The sequence below is a fragment of the Cervus elaphus genome, chromosome 4, assembly GCF_910594005.1.
Source record: "Cervus elaphus chromosome 4, mCerEla1.1, whole genome shotgun sequence".
Classification (NCBI taxonomy): Eukaryota; Metazoa; Chordata; class Mammalia; order Artiodactyla; family Cervidae; genus Cervus; species Cervus elaphus.
In genome coordinates, this window is record NC_057818.1 from 49,655,049 (window position 1) to 49,683,013 (window position 27,965).

Here is a 27,965-nt window from a genome sequence, read left to right on the forward strand (position 1 = left end):
TCAAAGGCTGCCAATGTTGGAGGGATTCCTCCACAGATTAGGGTCAAAGTATTGGCTAAAGCAAGATGGTTGATTATTTGCTCAATTGGTCTCAATCCATGCCTCTTAAAAAGAGAGCAGATACAATGACAAAGGAGTGAGACATTCCCCACAGTCCCTATTCCAGCCTGAGCGAGGATCACCGTACCTATTGCCCCATCAACAGAAATCATTCCTTCATTGGCTGGGATATGATGGTTATGCTCAGATACACGGAACCTGGGGAGAAACAGAACACATGTATGAATTTCTTCAAGTCAAGTGAAGTACATTTCCCACCAGAATTTCTTTAACAGTTCCTTTCTGGAAATTCTACTCTAATGTCATGCATAAAAATCCATCCATGAGGAATTCCCTGGCAGTCCAGTGCTTAGGCTCAGGTTCAATCCCTGGTCAGGTTCAAACTGCTCAGGGTACTAAGTTACCAAAAACTTTGCAGCACATGAGGCCAAAAAAGGAAAAAAAAATCTATCCCTAAAGTTTGTTTCTCTTAATCACCCAGTATAACCCTCATAATACTTATAACACCTGAAATCATTTCATTGGATTATCTTATTTCTATCGAAGGAAGACAATTTCCTCCAATAGAAACATGAGAGCTATTAAAGTAGGGATTTGTCTATCTCGTTTTCCACCCATATCTAGGGTCTAGAACAATCTGTCACTAGTAGGCAGTCAATAAATAACTATTACATGAATAAATGAATAAACAAATGAATGGAGTCATTACTATGACTGTGTGTGCTCAGTCATGTTTCATGACTCTTTATGACCCCATAGACTAGCCCATCAGGCTCCTCTGTCCATGGAATTTTCCAGGCAAGAATATTGGAGTGGGTTGCCATTTCCTACTCAAGAGGATCTTCTTGACCCAGGGATTGAACCTGTGTCTTTTGAATTGGCAGATGGGTTCTTTACCGCTGCACTACCTAGGAAGCCCCAGGCACACAGCTATTCAATATTTTTCTAATTTTTTCAATAAAATGGCAGGAAAAAATTATTCCTCTTCAAAACATAGATTATTTTATGTGTTACATTCAAAGAACCAACTGAAATTTCTTAATTTCTTTTTTCTTTCTTCTTTTTTTAAATTTTATTTTTTCTCTCTCTCTTTTTTCTTTACAAACCCCTGCGTCAAGGGCTGACTTTAAATAGGTCACAGACAGGAAACCGCTCTGCTATAAAACTGAAATATTTTAGAAGCAATACACTAGTAATTTATCCAAATATTATACAAATGTGCAAACATTTTAAAATATACTTTGAATAAGCACTTTAAAATTTAGGAGTAAACTATGTCAATAATGTACTGGAAATATAAAAGTAAAAAAAAATTAAATAACATAAGAGAAATCTTGAATGAGCAGAACTAAATTCCATGTTCTTAGATGGGATAATACGTCATCAAGATTTGAAACTTCCTCAAAGGTGTAGATTCAATTCAACATCAATTAACTAAACAAACAAACAAACATACAAAACTAAGTCATTCTTTAAAGATAACAAAAGAAAAATAATGATGATGAAGTGGATTGACCTACCCAATTTCTTAAAATCTAACACAGGAATTAAAGTGTGTGGTATGGGAACTTCCTGGTGGTCTAGTGACTAAAATGCCATGCTCCTAATGCAGGGACCCCAGGTTCAATCAGTGGTCAGGGAACTAAATCCTGCCTGTCACAACTAAAAGATCAAAGGTCCCATGCACCTCAACTAAGACCCATTGTAGTCAAATAAATACTTAAAAATAAAAAAATTTCAATCTCATACTGCGGTTTTTAAAAAATTGTGTGGTACAAATGAAGAATAGTTAAACATATCAGTGCTTCAGAAAGAAGTTTCAGAAAAAAAATTATAAATAGGAAATTCAACAAGCATGTGCTCACTGCACCCCATGGACTTTAGCCTGCCAGGCTCCTCTGTCCATGGGATTCTCCAAGCAAGAATACTGGAGTGGGTTGTCATTGCCTTCTCCAGGGGATCTCTCCAACCCATGGATCGAACTTCTGTCTCCTGCACTGGGAGGTGGATTCTTCACCACTGAGCCACCAGGGAAGCCCGATCTTACAGGCAAACAAAATTCAGGGCAAAAAAAAAAAAATCAGAAAGAGCAGGAAACAGACACCCACACACACTAGAGGTGTCACTGACAAGAGAGTATTGTAGCTGGTTAGTATTGTAGCTGTAGAGTATTGTAGTTTCCTATTTATAACTCCTGAATGGGCTCTGTATTTGAGCAAAAAGTGTGAAGATGCCTCCCTAGAGTTTTATTTAACCTGAGGTTAAGAGGGACTTCATTAAATCATTAAGCTCTTGTGAACACTGACCCTGTGCTAGCCGCTGCCCTGATCTGTCATATTTACTTTCAAGATTCATATGTTCCCCTGGAACACAGAGCTGAAGGCAGGGTTCACATCAGGTGTCTGATTGTAGGACCAATATCACATCTCAGAAATCAAGTCTTGGACCCAAGTTTGCTATTAGGAATGAAGACCCAACTCTGAGGATATTCGCTGGTAAAGATGCCTTCTGTAATTGGATCTGGCACTAATTCCAAGCTGTATTATTTCAGTTTGAAGATCAAAGTCTACAACAATGTAATTTCCTAGGGCACCCGTTGTAGTAAAGATTTGGACAAGGTCTTAAAATCTTCATACAGGGCACTCAAAGAACTTTTCAGTATAAATGAGTTTCCCCAATTCAGTCTCATCCAGACAAGGTCCAGTGGAAACAAGGCCTAAACATTTATTTAAGATAGTGTGGGGACTTCCCTGGGGTCCAGTGGCTAAGACTCCACCTGACCACAGTGTAGGGCGCCCGGTTCAATCCCTAGTCAGGGAAATAGAGCCCACAGGCCACAGCTAAGAGTTCACATGCTGCAACCAAATAAATACATATTAAAACCAGAATAAGATAGTTTGTGCACTATAATAATTTAATACTTTAATGTTTTATACATTTAATTCATCTTGTTCCTGTGCTTAGGGAATCTCAGACTAAGACACTTTAATCAAAGGACAGAATGAATGAAGACAGAGGTGAAAATTTGGACAGAACTAAAGCAGGGAAAGAAGTGAGATGACTTTGGAGGCAGTGAATAAGAGGAATATTCTCTGCGATAATCAGAAAGCAGCCCTTCACACAGTCTCTCTCAGGGACTCTTGCATGTTCTAATGAAAAGGAATTATTATCCAGATCTTGGGTAGATTCTCATCTCCAAATACTCACTTCTTTTTTTCTTCCAGGCAGTTTCTAAGTCCAAAATAAAAACTCCACTCACCTAAGTAACTTCTGTTCTGGGATGCTGAATCCAATGATCACTACATTTGTCATGGGAGGGAAAATCTGAATCCCTTTATTATAGGCTTGGTTTTCCTGACCTCATCTCTCTAGAGCTGTAATTATTATGTTATTTCTAGCATCAATGACAGTGCCTCCAAGAAAAACACTAAACATCTTTTTCTTGGCATACTAATTATCCAAATTAATTATGAGTGTTTAAATAGACTATCCCAAGATGCTGTCAGAAGTGACTGGATGTAAACATTTTTTCCACATTCCCTACAGGGATGAGGTCAGATAATTGTGAGTCCTAAAAAGTGAGACCTTAGAGAATAAACTGTGATGCTGTCTATATTCTGAAAATCTATGAAAAACATATTTCTTAGGAGAGAAGTCTCAGATTGCTAAGACCTTGATGAATTCCACCTATTCAAGATTTGGTAAGAAAGAAAGAAGCCTTTCTCAAGGAGACAGTGTGGGGGATATCTAACTAAGGTAGCATGTATTGACAGAGAACCTATTATAAAAGGTACGATAGATTAGATGGGGCTGGTCCAAAGGGAAAGAATCCACCTGCCAATGCAGGGGACACAGGTTCCATCCTTGGTCCAGGAAGATCCCACGTGCCGTGGAGCAACTAAGCCCACACCTATTAAGCACCACAACTACCGAGCCCACATGCCACAAGTACTGAGGCCTGCGTGCCTAGAGCAGAAGCCCCACAACAAGAGAAGCCACTGCAATGAGAAGCCCACCCACCACAATTAGAGAGTAGCCCCCATTCACCACAACTAGAGAAAAAGTCTACGTGGCAACAAAGGCCTGACGCAGCCAAAAATACATAAATAAATAATTCAAAGAAAATAATGGTCTATGAGCAACTTGAAAAAATGTTCTACAAGATTAGTCACTAGGGAAACACAAAACCACAGTGAGATATCACTACACAATCACTCAAATTGTTAAAATTTAAGAGACTGATGATGAAGAGCAACCGAACCTCTCATATATTGCTGGCAGGAATGTCAAATGTTAAAACTACTTCGGAAGACAATTCAACAATTTTTTATCATGTTAAACCTATACTTATCATACAACTCAACAGTTTCACTTCTAAGTATTTATTCAAGAGACGTGAAAATGTACATCCCCACAAAGACTTATGCATGATGTTCATAGAAGATTTATTCATAATAAAAGTTGGAAACAATCCAGTGAATAGATAAGCCAATTATGGTATATTCACAGAATGGAACACTGTTCAGCAATGCATAGTGATATAGTTCAACAGAATTCTGCTCAAGACTGGACAACTGATACAATACCAAAGATAAATCTCAAAAGACATTTTGCTGAGTAAATAAGCCAGGCACAAGAGGGTACATACTGTATGATTCCATTTATGTGAAATTCTAGAAAAGTCAATCTGTAGTGACAGAAAGCAGGTTAATGGTTGCCTAATTGCCTGTGACTGGGGAAGGAGGTGGAATTGACTACAAAGGGACATGACAAAACATATTATGCTCATTACCTCAGTCCTGTCCGACCCTTTGTGACCCTATGGACATAGCCTGCCAGTCTCCTCTGTCCGTGGGATTTTCCAAGAATACTGGAGTGGGTTGCCATTTTCTCCTCCCAAGGATCTCCCCGACCTGAGGATCAAACCCCAGTCTCTTGCATCTCCTGCAATGCAGGCGGATTCTTTATCTCTGAGCCACTGGGAAAGCCTAACAGAACATATTGGGGATGGGGAGATGTTGTATATCTTGATTGTAGTGATGGTTGCATAGGTCAAACACACACTGGTCAAAACTCGTTGACCTATACACTTACAGTGGTACATTTTATTGTATGTACATTATACCACAGTGAAGTTTATGCTTTTTAAATATTTATTTAGTTGGCTGCACTGGGTCTTGGTTGTGGCATGTGGGATCTTCAATCTTCTTTGCAGCAGGTGGGATCTAGTTCCCTGACCAGGGACTGAACCTGGGCCCCCTATGTTGGGAGCACAGAGTCTTAACCACTGGACCACCAGAGAAGTCGCACAAGAAAGTTGATTTAAACAGGAAAAAACAGAAGACATTGATGTTTGGATAGGATGGAGTAGTATAAAGCTATCAAGAAAGCTGAGTGCCAAAGAATTGATGCTTTTGATCTGTGGTGTTGGAGAAGACTCTTGAGAGTCCCTTGGACTGCCAGGAGAACCAACCAGTCCATCCTAAAGGAAATCAGTCCTGAATATTCATTGGAAGGACTGATACTGAAGCTGAAACTCCAACACTTGGGCCACCTGATGCGAAGGACTCATCTGAAAAGACCCTGATGCTGGGAATGATTGCAGGCAGGAGGAGAAGGGGACAACAGAGGATGAGATGGTTGGATAGCATCACTGACTCAATGGACAGGAGTTTGAGTAAACTCTGGGAGTTGGTGATGGACAGGGAGGCCTGGCACGCTGCAGTCCATGGGGTTCCAAAGAGTTGGACACGACTGAGTGACTGAACTAAACTGAACTGAGTATGAAGCAAGCCAGTGCTTCTGATCAGAACAACTAGAAAAGCCAGATCAATTACTACAATCTTATCTTAAAGATATCAGAGAGCTGTGAAAGCAACAAGGATGAAGGAAATAAAATTCCAGAGCGGGAAGAATTTTCAGGCAAATGCTGAGGATCCTCATGTCTCCCCAGAGTCCTTTGCAAACTCTGGGTATAGTCTAAAGACTGTGAATCTGGGCTTGGTCCAGGCATGGGGCCACTGCTGAGACATAGTGAAGCCAGAGGAACTTTCAGAAGTTGTGTTGAGGGTGGAGGGATCAACCAGAGATTTGAGGAGCTTCAAGAAACTGACTTCCGAGGACTTCCCAGGTGGTCCAGTGGTTAAGAATCCACCTTGCAATGCAGGGGATGTGGGTTCCATCCCTGGTCAGGGAACTAAAATTCCACACGCTGTGAAGCAAATATACCCGCACCGCAACAAAAGATCCTGCAGGACGCAACTAAGACCCATTGCAGCCAAAGAAATAAATAAATACAAAAATAGAAAAGAAACGGACCTCCTACTTAAGACATTTGCTAAATTGAAAACTTGGCTGGGTAGGAGACTAAAAAGCTAAACCAAAACCGCAGAAAACCAGAGCTACAACTCCCATGGTATCCAGGTATTTGATACATAGGAGACAAAGTCCTAGTGGGGGAAAGGCCGTGAGAACAATAGGTAAGATCTGGAAGTTCTTGCCAGTGTGGTAAATTGCCACTGATGAACCACAGTGACTTTCTCCCTTGGGTTATTTGCCAATATGACTCAGAAATGGACTGCAAACTCAGATTTTTGCTCCAGAGCAAAAGTCTGCTGCCACAGTTCAAAACAAAATCCAAGTGGGACTTCCCTAGTAGTGCAGTGGTTAGGGCAACACCCTTCAATGTAGGGGTGCAGTCCAATCCCTGGATGGGGAGCTGGGATCCCACATGCTTCACAGCCAGAAGGCAAAACATGGAACAGAGGCACTATTGTAACAAAATTAAAAAAAAACTTTAAAAATGGTCCACATTAAAAAAAATCTTTAAAAAGAAAGAAAAGAAAATCCAAATAGTTGTTGCTGTTCTGTCAGTCAGTCATGTCTGACTCTTTGCAACCCGGATGGACTGTAACCTGCCAGGCTCCTCTGTCCATGGGATATTCCAGGCAAGGATACTGGAGTGGGTTGCCACTTTCTTCTCCAGGTCCATTGTGGCAAACTGCATCTAATTTGGAACGCTGAACACAAGTCAACAGAAATGAGACATCCCCCAAGAGAGGGGTCAAGAGCCAGATCTGTCAGGAGTGGGTGGAGGGGTCACAGTCCTTGTGATGTCCTCTTCCAACCCACAGTTTGGGGGCAGGAAACCCAAGTTAGGGATTCAGTTACTCAGCATGAGAAACGCAGAGCTGAGGGGCTTGCCTGGTGGTCCGGTGGTTAAGAATCCACCTTGCAATGCAAGGGACATCTGTTCGATCCCTGGTCCGGGAAGATTCCACATGCTCCAGAGCAACTAAGCTTCTGTGCTGCAGCTGCTGGAGCCAGTGTGGTCCAGGGACCACGCTCTACAACAAGAGAAGCCACTGCAATGAGAAGCCCACACACCACAACGGAGAGTAGCCCCCACTTGCCAAAACTAGAGAAAGCCCAAACACAGAGACAAAGACCCACCACAGCCAAAAAAATAAAATAAATAAAATAAATCTACAAAAAAAAGAAAGAAAAGAAACAGAGCTGATGGGGAGCTCAAATTTAGATAGTCCTATCAGAGAATAAACCCTTTCCTGTGGGTACCTGCGAGTGACCCAGATGGTCGAGCCGGCATGCATAGCGTTGTCCCAGCTCTGGCCCCCACAGAGGGCTGCCCTAAATCTGTAACAGTCCTTGAGTGTGAGTTCTATTTATTGAGCTATACCTGCTTTCATTTCAGCCCAGCTCATGGCAGGTTTTCACTTACAGACACGACCAGGCAATTAGGATCTGTTGATTCAGGATTTTTTTTTAAGCCAGCAGATGTTTTTTCAGCAGCAGCAAAGACACTACAGGGCCAGACAGCCATGTTCCAAACCCAAGTGACAGGCAAGGTTTTCCGAAGCCCTTTTTATCTTGTCAAACTTTGAGTCCAAATTGATCTACTCAAACTGTGCACCTCAAGCCAGAAAATCATCAGCCTCTGAGAGCTGTCAGATATAGGACAAGGACCTACTGTATAGCACAGGTAACTCTGCTCAATATTCTGTAAGAATCTAAATGGGAAAAGAACTTGAAGAAGAATGGATACACATATAACTGAGTCACTTTGCTGTATACCTAAAAATAATACAGTATCATTAATCAATTATATGCGTGCTTGCTCAGTCATGTCTGACTCTTTATGACTCCATGGACTGTAGCCCGCCAGGCTCCTCTGTCTGTGAAATTTTCCAGGTAAAAATACTGGAGCAGGTTGCCATTTCCTTCTCCAGGAGATCTTCCCGAGTCAAGGATTGAACCTGCATCTCACCTCCTGCATTGGCAGGTGGATTCTTTACCATTGTGCCACCTGGGAAGCCCATTAATCAACTATACTACGATATAAAATAAAACTTAAAAAAAATAAGAGTTGTCAGATATACAATTTCACAAGAGCTCCTTAAAAAATGGGCTTCCCTGATAGCTCAGTTGGTAAAGAATCTGCCTGCAATGCGGGAGACCTGGGTTCAATCCCTGGGTTGGGAAGATACCCTGGAGAAGGGAAAGGCCACCCACTCCAGTATTCTGGCCTGGAGAATTCCATGGACAGTCCATCGGGTCCCAGAGAGTTCGACATGACTGAGCGACTTTCACTTTTACTTTCCTTAAAAAACTGAAAATTTCTTTTTTTAATCTCTAAGTGACTTTATTAAGCAATTCATGAATCCAGCAGCAGCAGTATCCCATCTAGCAAATAGATACACACTCACTGAAAATTGCTTGAAACTCTAAAAGTGTATCTTTATATGGAGATTGGCTCTCTTTTTATGTTCTCTCATTTTTTCCCTTGGACTTCAATAGGCAAATGTCATTGTTAAAGATCATCACCTAAAAAAAAAAAAAAAAAGATTATCACCTATTGGGACTTCCCTGGTGGTCCAGTGGTTAAGACACTGCACTCCCACTGCAAGAGGCATGGGTTCAATCCCTGGTCAGGGAACTAAGATCCTGAATGCCAAAATGCGAGGTCAAAAAATGAGATTTAAAAAGAAAAAAGATCACAACCCATGGAAACTTGTTCTGTTTATAGTACTCGAAACAGTTCATCCTAATCCATCCATCAGTGGCAAAAAGCAAGGAATTTGAGTCCCCCTATTTTGCAGCTCTTCCTATAAGGATGATCCCTCTAGAATTTATGAAATTAAAAGCACTTAACATTTTATACCCTGATGCTGGGAAAGATTGAGGGCAAGAGGAGAAGGGGACAACAGAGGATGAGATGGTTGGATGGCATCACCAACTCAATGGACATGGGTTTGGGTGAACTGCGGGAGTTGGTGATGGACAGGGAGGCCTGGCGTGCTGGAGTTCATGGGGTCGCAAAGAGTCGGGTGCGACTGAGCAACTGAACTGAACTGAACTGAATATTTTATATCAATTTTACCATACAGCCATATGCAAGAGTAACAAGATACAAAACAACTAAAAAACACCACCCTTTTTTTCCTCATTGAAATTTCACTCAAACCTCTAGAAGTCAATTTAGCACTTACAAAATTAATATTATAGCTTTCAGGAAAAATCAAGGCTGGTATGCAAGTGGGAAGACAGAATTTAGGAGCCCTTTCTCCTCTTCCTGGAGGAGAAAACAAAAACTAGAACCATCACTCAGCCTGCAGTTTTCCTCCTCACTTTAGCCAGCATGGCCAAAAGCAGCCAGGGCATCCAGTGAGCCAACTGTCCTGGGAATGATCTATTACTCTCATATTCCATAGGTAACTTTTACCTCGGGCTTCTCTGATGGCTCAGGGGAAAAGAATTCAGTTGCCAATGCAGAAGACATGGGTTCGATCCCTGGGTTGGGAAGATCCCTTGGCAAAGGAAATGGCAACCCATTCCAGTATTCTTGCCTGGAGAATACCATGGACAGAGGAGCCTGGCAGGCTATATAGTCCATTGGGTCACAAAGAGTCTGATACAACTTATCAACTAAACAACAACAACTTTTACCTCTCACAACAGATGGCAACTCAGTGCTATTTCACACCACGAATGATTCCACAATCACCCAGGAACCAAGTTTTCATCATATCCCATCCCTTCATCTTCATTTCCCCTTCCTAAGCAATGCTATTGCTGAAGTTCAGTGAGTTAGAGGTGGGTCTAGTGAATCCCACTTGTGACACCATTTGTATCAGAGGTGTCCAAGAAAACCAGCCCCAGGGTCAATGATTCACTATAAAGACTCAGGATTAAACCTCTAGTCATATTCATGGCTATTAGTTATTCTTATGAAAGGATGCAGAAGAGACAAAGAAAAATCAGCAAAGGGAAAAGTACATGAGCCAAGTCTGAAGGAAACTACACAGAAGCTTATGATAGTCTTCCCCCAATGGAGTTATACAAATACTGCATAATTCCTCCACCAATGAGTTGTGTGATATGAAAGCTCAGTCGTGTCTGACTCTTTGTGATCCCATGGACTATAGAGTCCATGGATTTCTCCAGGCCAGAATACTGGAGTAGGTAGCCTTTCCTTCTCCAGGGGATCTCCCCAACCCAGGGATCGAACCCAGGTGTCCCACATTGCAGGCAGATTCTTTACCAGCTAAGCCACAAGGGAAGCCCATGTGATATACTGTACAATAATAAAATGGATGAATTGCTGCTATATTCAGCAACTTGGATGAATATCCCACATATAACGTTGAGCGAAAGACGCCAGCCACAAAAGAGTACATACTGAATGATTTCACTTAAATGAAGGTCAACACTCTAGAAAAATTCATCTGGGTTATTAGAAGACAAGACAGTGTTTACCTCTCAGGAGGAGGTCAGAGGTAGTACTGGAAGAGGCATGAGGGGAAATTTCTGGGATCCTGTTAATGTTTTGTTCCTTGATTGGGTGATGGTATATTCACTTTAGAAAATTCATTAAAATTAAATTAAAATTAAAATTCATTAAAATTCATTTACCAATCATGCATTCTCCTGTATGTTATGCTTGTATTAAACTTTTTCTCCAAGGGACTTCTCTAGCAGTCCACAGGTTAAGACTTCACCCCTAAATGAGGAGGCAGGAGATAAGATCCCACATGCCTCACTGGCCAAAAAACCAAAACAGAAAACAGAAACAATATTGGAACAAATTCAATAGTGACTTTAAAACAAACAACCCATATGTATACATATGGCTGATTCATGTCGATATATGGCAGAAATCAATACAATATTGTAAAGCAATTATTCTCCAATTAAAAATTTTAAAGCTAAGAAAAAGTGTTAAATTTTGAATTTTTTTTATTTCATTATATTTTCATCATGAAACATTTTTTGATATGTTGGTCATGAGTTTTTATTTTTATGAGAAGACTAAAGAATTTACTAAGCTTATTTATAAGTAACTAAATGTGAAAACTACACTATAATTTCTAATATCAAATCTAACTCCTCCAACTCAGAGACCTGTGATAACCTTCACAAGTGTAAATAAGAGGAAGTTCTAAGACTCTGAACTCCCAGTGTAGGGGGCTCAGTTTCGATCATTGTCAGGGGAATGGATCCACATGCCGTAACTAAGAGTTCAATGTGGCGATGAAGACTGGAGATCCTGAGCGAAGCAACTAAGACCTGGTGCAGCCAAATAAATTATTGATTTGTTTTTATAACAAATCCCACTGCCACCAGCAATATGTGAGAGGATCCTTTTCTTAGCGTTCCAAGCAGCATTGACTTTATAAGTCATCTTCTGTTTTGCCAACTAATGGCTAGAAAATGATATTTTATTTTTGCTTTAACTGTCATTTCCCTGGATAATAAAGGCAGAGCATCTTTTTCATATGTTTTATCGGTCTCTTGGATTTTTTTCATTCTATAATTTGTCTATTTATATTTTTTTGCCCAATCTTCTTGGTTATTATTCTTTTATTTGTACAACTATCTTTCGTCTGCCTTGCATGCTACAATCCTTGCCCATTGCCTTGTTTACAGTCATCATCTGCCTAGGATTTTTATTAGTATTTTATTATACGGACTTGAGAATCCTTATCATAAAGGTACCTACCCATCGCAAAACTGTACACAAAATTTCTTCAGTTTTCTTCCAAGATCTTTACAGATTTTTTTTTATCTGTAAGTATTTTGTTCATTGGAATTTGTCTCCTGAATGGCATGATATAGGCTTCCCAGGAGGTTCTAGTGGTAAAGAACCCGCCTGCAAATGCAAGAGATGTAAGAGACACTGGTTCGATCCCTAGGTTAGGAAGATCCCCTGGAGAAGGGCATGGCAACCCACCCCAGTATTCTTGCCTGGAGAATCTCATGGACAGAGAAGCCTGGTGGGCTACAGTCCATAGGGTCCCAAAGAGTAGGACACAACTGAAGCCACTTAGCACACACGCACACATGGCTTGACGCAGGAATCACACTTTATTCTTTTCCAGTTATACCAGCACCATCTTTATTTTTTTAATTTTATTTTTTATTGATGTAGAGTTGATTTACAGTGTTGTGCCAATCTCTGCTGTACAGAAAAGTGACTCAGTTATACATATAGACATTCTTTTTCTATTAATTATTTTAATTATTAAAATATTATTTTCCATTAATATTGGACCTTGCTGTGTATCCATCCTACATATAATAGTTTGCATCTGCTAATGCCACACTCCTGGTCCCTCCTTCCCCTCCCCCCTTCCCCTTAGCAACCACAAGCCTGTTCTCTATGTCTGTGAGTCTGTTTCCGTCTTTTTTTTTTTAAGTTTTTTATTTTGTATTGGGGTTTAGCTGACTAACATACAATGTTGTGATAGTTTCAGGTCAACAGTGGAGGGACTTAGCCATACACACGTAGCCATTCTCCCCAAAATCTCTCTGCCATCCAGGCTGCCACTAACATTGAGCAGAGTTCCATGAGCTATACAGTAGGTCCTTGTTGGTTATCTGTTTTAAATATAGCAGTGGCAGCACCATTTTTAAAAATAAGCCATTCTCCTACCAAATTCAAATACCACCTGTACATGTGATAAAATCATATTTTTTCTGGGCTCTATTTCTAATGTTCCTGATATATCTGCCGAGTCATATAGCAGTCCTACACTATTTTTATCTCAATGGCTTTATGGTGATTTCAAACATCTGATAAGATTAACCTCTTCTCAATTTTCTTTATGTTTATAATTTTCTTGCCTTTTATGAGACATTATTGTTCCATGGAAGCTATATAAGTATTTTACTCAAAAAGTCCTTTGAGGGAAAAAAATGTCCTTTGGGGATCTTAACTGGCACCACATTAAACTTATAAGTTCTAGGAGAAACTATATCATTAAAAGTTATGAAGCTCCTTATTCAAAAGCATGGCTTTCTGTTTGTGCAGATTTTGTTTCATGTTCTCAGAAATGACTTTATGTGGGACTTCCCTGGTGGTCCAGTGGTTAAGAATCTGCCTTGCAATGCAGGGGACTTGGGTTCAATCCCTGGTTGTAAAACTAAGATCCTGCATGCCATGGAGCAACTCAGACCGTGTGTGGCAATGAAAGATTCCGCCTAACTCGAGGAAGATCCCACGTCCCGCAGCTGAGACTCAGTTGTTGTTCAGTCGCTCAGGTGTGTCTGACTCTTTGCGACCCCATGAATTGTAGCCTGCCAGGCTCCTCTGTCCATGGGATTTCCCAGCCAAGAATACTGAAGTGGGTTGCCACTGCCTTCTCCTTAAGACCCAATGCAGCCAAATAAATAAGTAGATCAGTTACCATCTATCAGCATAAAATATTATTAATTTTATCCCCTATGTGTCCATTACATCCCCATGACTTATTTATTTTATAGCTAGAAGTTCGTACCTCTTAATCCCCTTCACCTATTTCACCCATCCCCCTATCAATCTCCCCCTCCGGCACCGTCTAGTTTGCTCTCTAAATCTATGAGTCTGTTTGTGTTTTGTTTGTTCATTTGTTTTTGGTTATTAGATTTCACATATAAGTGGAATCATGTAGTATTTGTTTTTCTCTGTCTGATTTACCATAGTTCAGTTCAGTCACTCAGTCGTGTCTGACTCTTTTTGACCCCATGGACTGCAGCACTCCAGGTTTCTCTGTCCACCACCATCTCCCAGAGCTTGCTCAAACTCATATCCATAAAGTCGATGATGCCATCCAACCATCTCATCCTCTGTTGTTCCCTTCTCCTCCTGCCTTCAGTCTTTCCTAGCATCAGAGTCTTTTCCAATGAGTCAGTTCTTTGCATCAGTTGGCCAGAGTATTGGAGCTTCAGCTTCAGTATCAGTCCTTCCAATGAATATTCAGGACTGATTTCCTTTAGGATTGACTGGTTTGATCTCCTTGCAGTCCAAGGGACTCTCAAGAGTCTTCTCCAACACCACAGTTCAAAAGCATCAATTCTTTGGCACTCAGTTTTCTATATGGTCCAACTCTCACATCCATACATGACTACTGGAAAAACCATAGCTTTGACTATATGGACCTTTGTTGGCAAAGTAATATCTCTGCTTTTTAATACACTGTCTAGGTTGGTCATAGCTTTTCTACCAAGGAGCAAGTGTCTTTTAATTTCATGGTGGCAATTAAAATCTGCAGTGATTTTGGAGCCCAAGAAAATAAAATCTGTCCCTGTTTCCACTGTACATTGTCTTCCAATGAAGGCCCAGTGCAGTAAAAAATAAACGAATAAATAAAAATTTTTAAATAAATAAATAAAATAACAAGTGTTAGCAAGAATGTAGAGAAATTAGAAACATTATACATTGCTGCTCAGAATGTAAAATGGTGCAGATACTTTGGAAAGTTTGGCAGCTACTCAAAAAGTTAAACAGAGAGTTACTGTTCGACCCATCAATTCAACTGCTAGGTACATGTTTTCATACAAAAATTTCTACACACATGTTCATGTTAGCATTTATATTAGTCACAATGACCAAAAGGCAGGAGCAAGTCAAATGTCCATCAACTGATAACAGAGGAACAAAATGTACTGTATCCATGCAGTGGAATATTATACAGCCACAAAAAAGAATGAAGTACTAATACATGCTACCACGTGGATGAGCTTTGAACAAATCACACTAAGTGGAAGAAGCCAGACAAATAATTCCCTTTATATGAAGTGTCCAGAACAGGCAACTCAATAATGACAGGAAGTAATGAGTGGTGCCAGGGGCTGGGAGGTGATGAGATCTAGAGTGTCTTTTAGGGATGGTGTAAGTGTTCCGGAATTATGTACAGTTGATCCTTGAACCACATGAGTTTGAACTGCATGGGTCCACTTATACATGTATTTTTTTTTTCAATAAATACAGACAGTACTACATGATCTGAGGTTGTTGGTTAAAATCTGTGGATGTGGAACTGCAGATAGGGAGGAGTGATGGTGGGACTTGAGCATTCTCAGTTGTGGGCATCTGTGGTGGGTCTTGGAATCAATCCCCCATGGACTCCAAGGACGATCCTAGTGGGAATGTTTGCCCAGTTCCATGAATGTTCTAAAAACCACTGAAATAGGACTTCCCTGGTGGTCCAGTTGCTAAGATTCCACACTCCCTATGCAGGGGGCTTGGGTTCAATCCCTGGTCAGAGAACCAGATCCCGCATGCTGAAACCAAGAGTTTGCATGCCAAAACTAAAGATCTCGGGTGCCCAAACTAAGACCCAGTGCAGCCAAGTAAATAAATTTTTAAAAAATAATAAGAACAAGCACTGAATTGCACACTCTCAAACTGTGAATCTTATGGTAAGTGAATTACATGTTAGTTTTTAAAGAAAAATAAGTATGATGCAGGTATAATGATAAATGGCTACTGAAGCAGAGTCTTGGGATAGACAAAACCATAAGGAGGGCGGCAGTTTCTAATTACCTAGAGGGCACCTTCCCATCACTCAGCTCCAGGTCACTGTGCCATGAATGCAGGTTGTTGCCAAGTATTGCCAGATCTCCTGCATATTTTTCACAAGTATCCAGAAATCTGAACTTTTTTGTGAAAGATCCCACTGTGTAAAACATTGATGACCATTATCAGTTATTCAATTAGGAAAAACACTGCAGCATGGGCCAAGTAAAATATATCTGCAGGCTGGATTCTATCACAGGCTCCCGGTTTGTCATCTATGGGATAGGTTGTTCCTGTTGTTTAGTCGCTAAGTCATGTCTGACTCTTTTGTGACCCCATGGACTGTAGCCCTCCAGGCTCCTCTGTCCACGGGATTTCCCAGGCAAGAATCCTGGAGTGGTTTGCCATTTCCTTCTCCAGGGGATCTTCCCGACCCAGGGATCAAACTAGCATCTCTTGTTTGGTAGGCAGATTCTCTACCACTGAGCCATCTGGGAAGTCCATGGGATATGTATCTCAAGAATTCCTGAATTGTTTTTTATTTTATTTTTAATTGGACAATAATTACTTTACAGAATTGTGATGGTTCTGTATTATTTAATATCAAAAAGAGAAACACAAACAGGAAAGGATGAATCGCCCACAATTCCATCACTTGTTTAACATTTATGTAAACAAGAAATTTATATAAGTTCGCCCTTTCCAACTGCAAGAAACATTGAATAATAACTATTAGGTAGTTGGTGCTTATTTCTGACTGTTTTCTATGAATAATCTTTATAGAGGTGTATATATATATATATATAGAAAATAATATGCACACATTATTATTTATTATATAGGGGTCATGCTAAGAAAATTTGTCTTCCCTAGTGGCTCAGTCAGTAAAGAGTCTGCCTGCAATTCTGGAGACCCAAGCTCAATCCCTGGGTCAGGAAGATCCCCTGGAGAAGTAAATGGCAACCCACTCCAGTATTCTTGCCTGGAGAATCCCATGGACAGAAGAGCCTGGTGGGCTACAGTCCACAGGGTCACAAAGAGTTGGACATGACTGAGTGACTAACACTTTCACTTTCAAGAAAATTTAGCTGAATATTGTTCTTTAAAATATTTATTTATTTGGCTACATAGGGTCTTAGTTGCAGCTCATGGGCTTAGTTGCTGTTATGGGATCTACCACAACCAGGAATTAAACCCAAGTCCCCTGCACTGCAAGACAGATTCTTAACCACTGGGCCACCAGAGAAGATCCTGAATATTGAATTTTGGCTTCCCAATATGTTGCAGGTTTCTTTCCAGATCTGCATGTTCAACTCAACCTTGTTCTTTTTAATAGCTGCATCATATTCTAAATTTTTTTGATGATAATTACCCTAGCCAGTCCTATATTGAGAGGCACTTAAGCTGTTTCCAATGTTTGTACTATTTAGAAAATAAACTGCACTGAAGATCCTTGAGCCTATGTCTTTATATAATCAAAATATTTTGTGGGATTGATTTATACATATGGAATGGCTAAGTCATAGGGTATATGTGGCTTCTTAAAAATTTTTATGGTAGTTGATTTACAATGCTGTGTTAATTTCTTCCATACAGCAAAGTGATTCACTAGGATTTATGAGTTTGTATTTATTTATATTTTACCTTTTTGGCCACACCGTGAGGAATGTGGTGTTTTATTATAGTTCCCCAACCAGGAATAGAACCCAAGCCCCCTGCAGTGGAAGCGAGGAGTCTTAACCACTGGTCCACCAGGGAAGTTCCAGGATATATGTGTTTTAAAATTGCATTCTGTGATCATGAGATTTCTCTCTAAAACATGTGCCAATTTACACTCCCCCCAGCATTGTTTATGAGCTCGTCATCTTCCACACACACTTGGCAGGGCTTGACGTTATCCGTCAGCTGAAGTTTTGCTGGTCTGAGGTCTACGTGTGCATGTACATGCTCAGTCACTTCAGTCATGTCCAACTGACACCACGTGCCCTCCTCTCTGGGGCCCCATGGACTGCATGCAGCCCACCAGGCTCCTCTGTCCGCCGGATTCTCCAGGCAGGAATACCGCAGTGGGTTGCCATGCCCTCCTCCAGGGGAATCTTCCCAACCTAGGGATCGAACCCGTGCCTCCTTCATTCCAGGCAGATTCTTTACCACTGATTCACCAGGGAAGCCTCACTCTGACGTCTACCTGTCTTTTATTTGAAATCTCATTTGCATCCAAGTCCACCAAAGTAGAAAAGAAGCCCTTTCCTCAATTAAATATTTGATCCGAGCAAATATCCTCAGTCTTCTCAACTTAAAGGGGGGAATAAAATACCTTCTTTTCAGGTGTTTCTAAAAAAAAAAAAATAGACCATACAGAGAGCACCTATCACAAAGCAGAAGTTCAGTGAGCAGCAGTAGCACCAAGTGTTACTAAAAACGGTACCCTGATGATGGCAGAAGTCTCAGATCTCTGGTTTACTAGAGCAGATAAGAAGTAGAACTCTGTGAGGCCAGGGCATACTTACTGGGATTTGACTTATGGAATTTGAAATCAGACTTTCGGGGCTCAAATCCTGGCCCAACCACTTACTAGTTCTGTGGCATGGGGCAGGTTACATAACCTCTCTGTGCGTCAGTTTTCTCATCTGTCAAGTGGAGCTGAGGACAGTAATAACTACTGCTTCATGAGGGTTAAACTAGGTAAAACACAGAAGGTAAGGTGCTTAAAGCAGTGCCTATAAAAGTCAGCACTATCTAAGCACTACTATTATTATTGTTTCTCTCTCTCCACTCTTTCTTCCCATGCATCGTCCATAACCCTTCAGGAGAGGAGAGGAAGGACAAGCTACTTGCTCTCTGTCTTTAGAGTCACTTGAGTGTAAAAAAACCAAAGACTTGAGGGACATGCCTGGTGGTCCAGTGGCTAAGACTCTGCACTTCCAATGCCTTGGGCTCAGACTGAGTCCCTGATTGGGGAATTAGATCACACATGTCACAACAAAGACTGACGATCCTGTGTGCTGCAACAAGACCTCTCGAAGCCAAATAAATAAATAAATTTAAAAAAATAAATATTTAAAAAGAAATTTTAAAAAACCCAAGGACTTGAAAGAGGAGATATAGACTCTAGTCTTAGCTCCAAAGAAATTACCTCAACGACCTTGGGCAAGCCCATGCCCTTGTCTATGAGAGTTTCCTCCCCTCTCGAATGGGATGGAAGTGGTCTCCAGACATCCATCATTGGGAGGGGTCCATACCCAGGTCAGGCAACCCTTCATTGCCACCCCAATTCCTGCCAGAGCCTGGGGTTGAGTTAGATGCTACGAGCTGGCCCCAGTATGGCGCCAGTAAGAACACCGACTGCATAGACTCCAGCCTGGTAAAAGGAGGAGGATTCTCTCCCAGACCATGCAGCCCAGAGCCACATTTTATCAGTCAGCAGCCCTGAGTGTGAGCCCTTCTCATGAGTAACCCAAGACTTGGGCTTTACCCTCTCTTAGACCCAGAGCCCAAGTGAGGGAAGGATCTCATCTAGGTGACTCTGCCATTTTTTTCCTCACCCTTTCCCAGCTGCAAATGATTTGGGACAAGAAAAAATACTGTGCATCTGCTAGCTGGTGTCTCTAAACAGTGACTTTCCATCTCTCGATACAAGTCTCCTTTTGTAGAAAAGGATGACAGCACCTGCTTGTTACAGTCATTATAAAAATATCAGTTAGGGAGCTAACAGCAGGAATAATGTGAATCAAGTGGTTTAAAATAAAAGGGATTTATTTGGTTATCTCACTTGTAAGCAGGCCATATGTAGGGCAGGCTCCACTATTTATAGTTGAAATAGCCCCAGATGTATTTCTGTACTTCTTCCTTCTTATACAGGGTGGGAGAGGGGGAGGAATACACAAACATAAAGCAAAAGTTCACTACACTCTCATCTCTTTATCTATTAATTATGCAAAGCAGAAGTGACAATTTTCTGATCCCAACCCCTAGAGGTCATCACTGATTAGAACTTGTGGCATTCCTTTTTTCAGACATTTTTTTCCTACCCGTCAGCAGACCACATCTGAGTGTTACAGACACATATACAAATACATTGTAACCCAAATAGAATCATGCTATGTATGTTGATTTTCAAATTAGTTAGGGTTTATCTAGAGCAGTGATTAAAAATTCATGATAATTTATGATCCATCGAGACAGAAAGCAGATTGGTGGTTGCCAGGTTTCCGTTTGGAGAGACGAATAGGTTCTGGAACTAGACAGTGGTGATGGCTACACACCACTATAAAGGTACCCAATGCCACTGAGTTGCACACTTTTCAGTGGTTAACCTGGTAATTGGTAAAATTGTATGTAATGTGTATCTTACCACAGCTTTAAAAACATATATGCTCAAGAAGGACAGGGAGAAAAGGTAAGTGGATGAAGAAAGACAGGTGTAAGCAATAAGGAGGGATGGGGGTTGGGGCAAATGAAAATGTCAGGCTGGTGATCACAACTCAGCTCAATCAATTGTCACCATGGGGGAACGTGGGCCAGATTTTAGAATTTTTCGAGATAAGACAGAGATAGGGATTTTATGTGAAAACAGCCAATCTGGGTGTGTGAATTTTTTTTTTTAAGATATGTACTATTTATTTATTTGGGCCAGCCAGGTCTCATTTGCAGCACTTAGGATCTTTGATCTTCTTTGGGGCATTCAGGATCTTTAGTTGTGGCATGCGAGCTCTTAGCTGCAGCGTGCGGGATCTAGTTCCCTGACCAGGGATGGAATATGCCTCCCCTGCATTGGGAGTATAGAGTCTCAGCCACTGGACCACCAGTGAAGACCCAAGTGAAGTTCTGAAAAACAGAGTGTGGGCCTGCAGATCCCCAGTTTACAACTTTAGCAGCAGATGACTTATAGGGTCCCTGAAGAAGGAAATGGCAACCCACCTCAGTATTCTTGTCGGGAAAATCCCATGGACAGAGGAGCCTGGCAGGCTACAGTCCATGGGGTTGCAAAGAGTCAGACACGACTGAGCATGCACCCATGCATACACACACACACAACCTATTGCATTCACCAGCCAGCTCTAGAAATGTGCTGTATCAGGACAGGAACCAGGCACAGGAAGGTGTCCTGCATGAGTGATGCTCTGTGAGGGGAAGTCAGTTCTGCCCCTGAAAAAGGAAACCAGCCAAGCAGATACTGGAGTGCAGAGCCTCTGCCCTGAGGTTGGGGTTTGGCATCAGCAAACACTGGCTCCTCCCACTTCTGCAGGGGGTGGAGTTTAGTTTCCCTCCCAGTTGATAGTGGGCCTTGCCACATGAATAGCTTTGGCCAAGGGAGATATGTCAGCAGCGACAAAGGCACACAAAGGTTTTATATTATGCTAAAATATTTATGCATTCATTTGACTGAGCTGAGTCTTAATTGCAGCATGCAGGGTCTTTAGTTGAGGAATGCAAACTCTTAATTGCAGCATGTGGGATCGAATTCCTTGACCAGGGATCAAACCCGGGCCCCTTGCATTGGGAGCGCAGAGTCTTAGTCACTGGACTACCAGGGAAGTCCCACAAAGGCTTTAAATACTCTAGTGATGGCCCTTGAGAAAAGTATGTCCCCTTCAGCCTGGGCTGCAGAATGAACACATACAGAATAAGCCTGAATCCCACCAATGGCTCAGAGCCAAGCCCAGCTAAACATGCAGGCTGGCGCACAGTCACCCACCAAAGTCTGCTCTATACCAGACACACTGCAGTTGACCTCAGTCTGGTGATCAGGAGGCTGTTTGCTGAAGCTGCTGAAGTTTGTGGGTAGATGATTAAACAGAATTATTGAGTCAATATCTGACTGATGACACTTGCCAAGTGTCTTTTGTGCCCAAGGAGTCAAGTGGGTTTGGTAAATCCAAACCCTAATCCAAAACTTCTCAAAACTTCATGGTATTAAGATAGCCTAAACTTTAAGCAATCTTTACACTCTTAAAAATTATTGAGGATCCCAATGCACATCTGTTTGCATTCCATCTCTCAATATTTACTACATTAGATATTAAAACTGAGAAATTTGAAATACAAAAATGGTACTCAACAACATTAGCCACCAGAGAAATACAAATCAAAACCACAGTGAGATACCACTTCACACTCACTAGGATGGCTTATAATCCAAAAAGAGATAGTTATCGGCAAAGATGTAGAGAAATCAAAATCGTCATACATCACTAGTGGGAATGTAAAATGGGCAGCCACTTTGGAAAACAGTCTAGAAGTTCTTCAAATGGTTAAACATAGAGTTAATATTACCCAACAATTCTGCTTGTAGGTATACACACACACACACACACACACACACACACACACATATATTCAAGAGAAATAAAACCATATGCTCACATAAAAACTTGTACACAAATGCTCATAGCAGCATTACTCAGAATAGCTAAAAGGTGGAAACGATCTGAATTCCCCTCAACTGATGACTAGATAAGTATGTGGTCTGTTCGTACAATGGAATGTTTGGGAATAAAAAAGAACAAGGTGTTGATATAGGCTACAATGTGGATAAACCTTGAAAACATTATGCTGAGTAAAAGAAGTTGGGCACAAAAGACCACATACTGAATGATTCCATATTATGTTAAACGTTCAGAATAAGCAAATCTATAGAGAAGAAAGTTTAGTCACTGCCGGGGGTTAGGGGTGGCAGGAATAGGGAGTAACTGATAATGGGTGTCGGGTTTCTTTGGTGCAGAAAGAAGAAAATTTTCTTAAATTGATTGTGGTGATAGTTGCATAACTTTGTGGACATACTAACAACCATTGGATAGTAATACTTTAAATAGGCAATTTTTATGGTATGTGAATTATATCACTATCACAATAAAGCTATTATGGAAAAAAAATATACACACCAAAAAAAAAAAATTTGTGCACATATTCCATTAGCGGGCAGAGTAATGACACCATCACACACGTAACCTCTGGAAAACTCCATTAAGTCCTTTGTGGGAGAATGAAAGTGAAAGTGAAAACACATAAGGCCCAGGAATTAGAGCCAAATAGGGAAAAGCTCTAATGGGTTATCTTTATTAAAATGTTAATTAATTATTTAGGCTGTATCAGGTGGGATCTTTTGTTGCAGCGCATGGATTCCGTAGTTGCAACACATGCCTACCTGCCCTGTAGCATGTGGGATCTCAGCTTCCTGGCCAGGGATCAAACTGGTGTCCCCTGCATTGCAAGGCAGGTTCTTAACCACTGGAGCACCAGGAAAGTCTCTCTAACGGGTTATCTATACTCCAGAGCCCCTTGTGGGGTCAACTAAGGTCTATGTTGTACCTGCATCACAATTCAAATACTCCACCACCCAAACTTCATGCCCCTCTCTCCCTTCCGCACATGTCTAACACTTCAAGCTGTGCTTCAGTGTCAAAGCGCAACAGGATTCATCAGCATATGGATGGAACATAAAACCTAGAAGTTGCATTTAACACATAAACAAGCCCTAATGTATTTTAGGCCTATTTGCAAGATATAGACTTGTATCTGTACTGTGAGCCTGACATCCCGACCTAGAGAGACAAGAAAATAAAAAAATAGCTGCCAGAAGCACTATTTACAATAGCCAAGACATAGAAGAAACTTAAATGTTCATCAACAGATAAATGGATAAAGGAGATGTGGTTCATACATACAATGAGTAATATACTCAGGCATAAAAAAAGGAATGAAATAATGCCATTTGCAGCAACATGAATGGACCTAGAGATTATCTAAGTGAATTAAATCAAAGATATATAATACAAATATCATATGGTATCACTTATATGTGGAATTTTTTAAAATGATACAAGTGAACTTATTTACAAAACAGAAACAGATACACTGGTGGAAAACAAACTTATGGCTAACAAAAGGGAAAGGGGGAGGGATAAGTTAAGAATTGGGGATTAAAAGAGACATACCCCGGTGGCTCAGCTGGTAAAGAATCTGCCTCCAGTGCGGGAGACCTGGGTTCGATCCCTGGGTTGGGAAGATCCCCTGGAGAAGGGAATGGCTACCCACTCCAGTATTCTAGCCTGGAGAATTCCATGGACTGTATGCAAACAGTCGGACAAGACTGAGTGATTTTCACTTTCACTACTATATATAAAATAAACAAACAACAAGGATCTGTATAGCTCAAGGAACTATATTCAATATCTTGTAGTAACCTATAATGGAAACAAATATATACATACATATATATTCATATATATCACTTTTCTGTATACCTGAAACATTGTAAGTCAACTATACTTTGACTTTAAATTTTTTAATTTTAAAAACCATAAAAAAAAAGCTGCCATAAGCATTTCCTAGACATCACAAATGGAAAAAGCCAAAGATGCCCAACCTCACTAGAATTCAATATTGAGAAACATTCTCATTAAAACTACGACAGCATACTAAAATAAATAAATAAATAAAATAAAACTATGACAGCATACTGTTTCATATCCAGCCGGTTGTAAAAAATGTAAAAGACTCCTCATATGAGGTTTTAATCCACAGAGTGAAACAAAACTCCATGAGTTCATGTTGATTTAAGTAAATAGTCAAATATGTAAGTAATGGGGAGAAGGAATGGCTCTTTCTTTCAATAGAATTCTAACTAACAGACGTAGAAGGAGAAAGGGACATGCAAAATCACTATTAGGCAAATGCCCAGTAACAACTGTTACAGACCAGATCCACGCTAAAATTTGTAGGTGCAGGTCTGAGGAGAATCAAGATTTGTATAGTCACAAAGTATCTTCCCCAAGATACTTCTTAATTGCTAAGGGAAAGACAGTGGCTTTACAGTGGAGATGTGCAGTAGACTGTGCCTTAACCAAGTGACTCAGGTCAATATCACCCACAAGACACGGTGACATGTCTCACACGTTGCACTGAGAAAGTCACAGCATTGTTTGTATGGTATTCCTGGCCCCCCCAAAAAATGCATTACTTCATTTCAACCATGGAAAACAGGCAAATCCAAGCTGAGGGACATTTAATAAAAGAGCTCTCCTCAAAAGTGTCAAAGCTGGGACTTCCCTGGAGGTCCAGTGGCTGAGACTCCATGCTCCCAGTGCAGGGGGCCCAGGTTCAATCCCTAATCAGGGAAGTAGATCCCACTAAAGTAGATCTTGCTGCAACTAAAGATTCTGCAGGCCACGACGAAGATCAAAGATCCCACATGATGCAAAAGATCCCACATGGCCCACCTGGAGCAGCCAAATAAATGAATAAGGTCATGAAAGATAAGGAAATGAAGAGGAACTGTCACTGACTCTCGGAGGCTAAGGGCACCTGACGACTCAGTGTAGGATCCTGGTTTGATCCTAGAACATAAGGACATCAGCAGAAAAACTGTTAAAATTCAAGGCAGGCTGGTAGTTAAATTAATGATATGGTGCCATGTTAATGTCCTGGGTTTGATCACTCTGAAAGTGAAAGTGTTAGTCGCTCAGCCGTGTCCAACTCTTTGCAACCCCACAGACCCGTAACCCGCCAGGCTCCTCTGTCCATGGGATTTTCCAGGCAAAGATACTGGAGTGCGTTGCTACTCCCTTCTCCAGGGGATATTCCCAACCAGCAATTGAACCTGCGTCTCCTGCATAGCAAGCGGATTCTTTATCAGCTGAGCCATCAGGGAAGCCCTCTGCTATAATACTATATTAATACTATAATAGCGTTTGATCACTCTACTATAGTATTAATATCAAGGGGATCAGGGTGAGAGATACACAGGAATTCTCTGTACTAGCGGCAAACTTCCTGTAAGTCTAAAATTACCTAGTATTGCAGCTTCCACCTCACTCCCTCTGGGTCTGATCTCTGGAGAGAAGTGCTGAGAAGCACAGTAAAGAGGTGATTTAAATCACTTATATAGGACAGTCCTTCCAAGTCTTTGTTTACATTAGGCTGATTATCTTGTGTTTTTTTTTCACACCTGACTAGTCCTAGAACCCTCTCCAATATGCCCGCACAATTTTTTGTTAAGAAGGATCCCACCACAGAGACCTGTGGGTACACACCTACACTTATTATGGGGTGAGGCTCCGTTCCTTTTTGACCCCCAAGGAGTCTTCCTGCTCATGTGCACAAAGGGAAGTTTTCCTTGACCTCAGCAGTGGTCATCTTATCTCTTTACTTAGAGCTCAGCTTCTGTCACTAGCTTTGTCCTTGGAAGTCTGTGTGAGAACAAAGCTTCAGTTTTACTCCACTTGACAGCTGACTGGAGGCCCATCTATCTCCTACCTCAGGTCCACTTGCCCTGAGGGAAAGCCAGATGCAGGTCCTAAGGAAACTCTGGGGAGGGCCGTATAGTGAGGAACTGAGGTGTGTGTGTGCTGTGTTCAGTTGTGTCCGAGACTTTGCGACCCCATGGACTGTAGCCTGCTAGGATCCTCTGTCCAGGGGATCTCCCCAACCCAGGGACTGAACCTGTGTGTCCTGCATTGCAGGTGGATACTTCACTGTTGAGCCACCTGGGAGAAGCTGACACTTCTGGCCAAGAGGCTGAGGGGATTCCTCCAGCCCCATTCAAGCTTTCTGATGAGTGAGGCCTTCACAGTGAGGATGACCCAGGGCTTCAAGCAAGGATCATCCAGATAAGCCATCCTCTAATACCTGACTCACAGAAAGTGTGTGAGATGACAAACGTTTATTATTTTGAGCAGCTTCTTTAGAGAAAATAATTGCTGTTGTGAACAGTGGCCACCAGGTGGCACATGGATACCAAGGATGGAAAGGGAAAAAAAAAAAACAAACGGCTGCCAACATTATAGAGAGGTCAGGGCTCTGAGTTCATTTATAAGTTTATCACAAGTCTAATAAAGATGTCATCAGGTTTTTTTTTCCCTACAGCCAGGCAACTTGATTATAAGGTTCATTTGGAAGTACAGCAGGCAAATGTGGGGGGAAAAATTGAAAAAGGAGGAGGGGGGAGAAAACAGATATTAAAGACAATATAAAACAATGTATCGTGGATGCATCAGTTACGCACACAGATCAATCCAGAAATAGAAACAATTGCTTATGGAAACTTATGCAATCATGTAATACTTTTTTAATTCAGGAAGAAACTTTAGGGAAGTTTTTAATTTAGTGCTATTGGATCAACTAGATGAACAAACAAACAAACAAGCTTGAGTCTGTTCCTCACACAGGATACCAGCTTAAATTCAAAGTGCATCAATGACCTAAGTGGAAAAATACAGTCTCGTAAATAAGAAACCACTAGTGAGTCTCCTAATGACCTGAGAGTGTGGGAGTGGGGTATATTTGCCAAATGGTTCATCAAAATTCAGAGGCGATGAAAGAGCATTTTGTTAAATGACCAAGCAAAAATGAAAACCTTTCACAGGTTCAAAACATAAACCCACCATAGGCAAACTAAAAACTACAGATGACAAAATGGAAAAAAAAATTTACAACTAAAATCACAAAGGATTAGTATCTCTAAAATATAAAGAGCATCTAAAAAATGGAGGCAAAAAAGACCCAGAAACCTATTGAAAGTGGGTGAGATATACGAAGAGGAAGTTCACATGAAAAGAAATGCAAATATCCCCTACATACACAAAAATATGCTCAACCTCCCCAGGTAATCATTAAAAACCACAAATTCAAACCATGCTGAAATCCTTTTTCTCACCTATCAAATTAGCAAAACTCCAGGTGGTTTGACAACGCTCTGTTGGCATTGCTGTGAGGACCCAGGGTCCTTACACCTTGCTAGTGGAATGAAAAACAAGTCAAACCTCCATGGAGGAGAATTTGGCAATATTTAGCAAATTTACCCTTTGACACCTGCAATCCCACATCTAAGATTCTAATGTAAAGACGCACAGAAAAATGTCATACAAATGTGCCTCTTCAGTACAGCAAAAAACTGGGATCTTAAAAACAAAACAAAACAAAACTGGGGTCTTCCTTAATCCAGTGGCAAGACTCCTCGCTCCCAGTGAAGGTGGCCCAGAGTTCAATCCCTGGTCAGGGAACTAAGATCACACATGATGCAACTAAGAGTTCACTTGCTGCTACTAAAGACTCCACATGCTGCAAAGATCGAAGATCCCACTTGCTGCAACTAAGACATGGCGCAGCCACA

General features: G+C 41.1%; 1 long non-coding RNA gene across 1 annotated transcript in view; it reads right to left on the minus strand.

The window, feature by feature from the left end:
• Positions 1–210: 210 nt before the first annotated feature.
• LOC122692018 overlaps positions 211–27,965 on the minus strand; it is a 59,505-nt gene continuing 31,750 nt past the window's right edge. The window contains exon 4 of the long non-coding RNA XR_006340559.1: positions 211–258. This is a non-coding gene — a long non-coding RNA (uncharacterized LOC122692018). The remainder of the gene's footprint in view (positions 259–27,965) is intronic.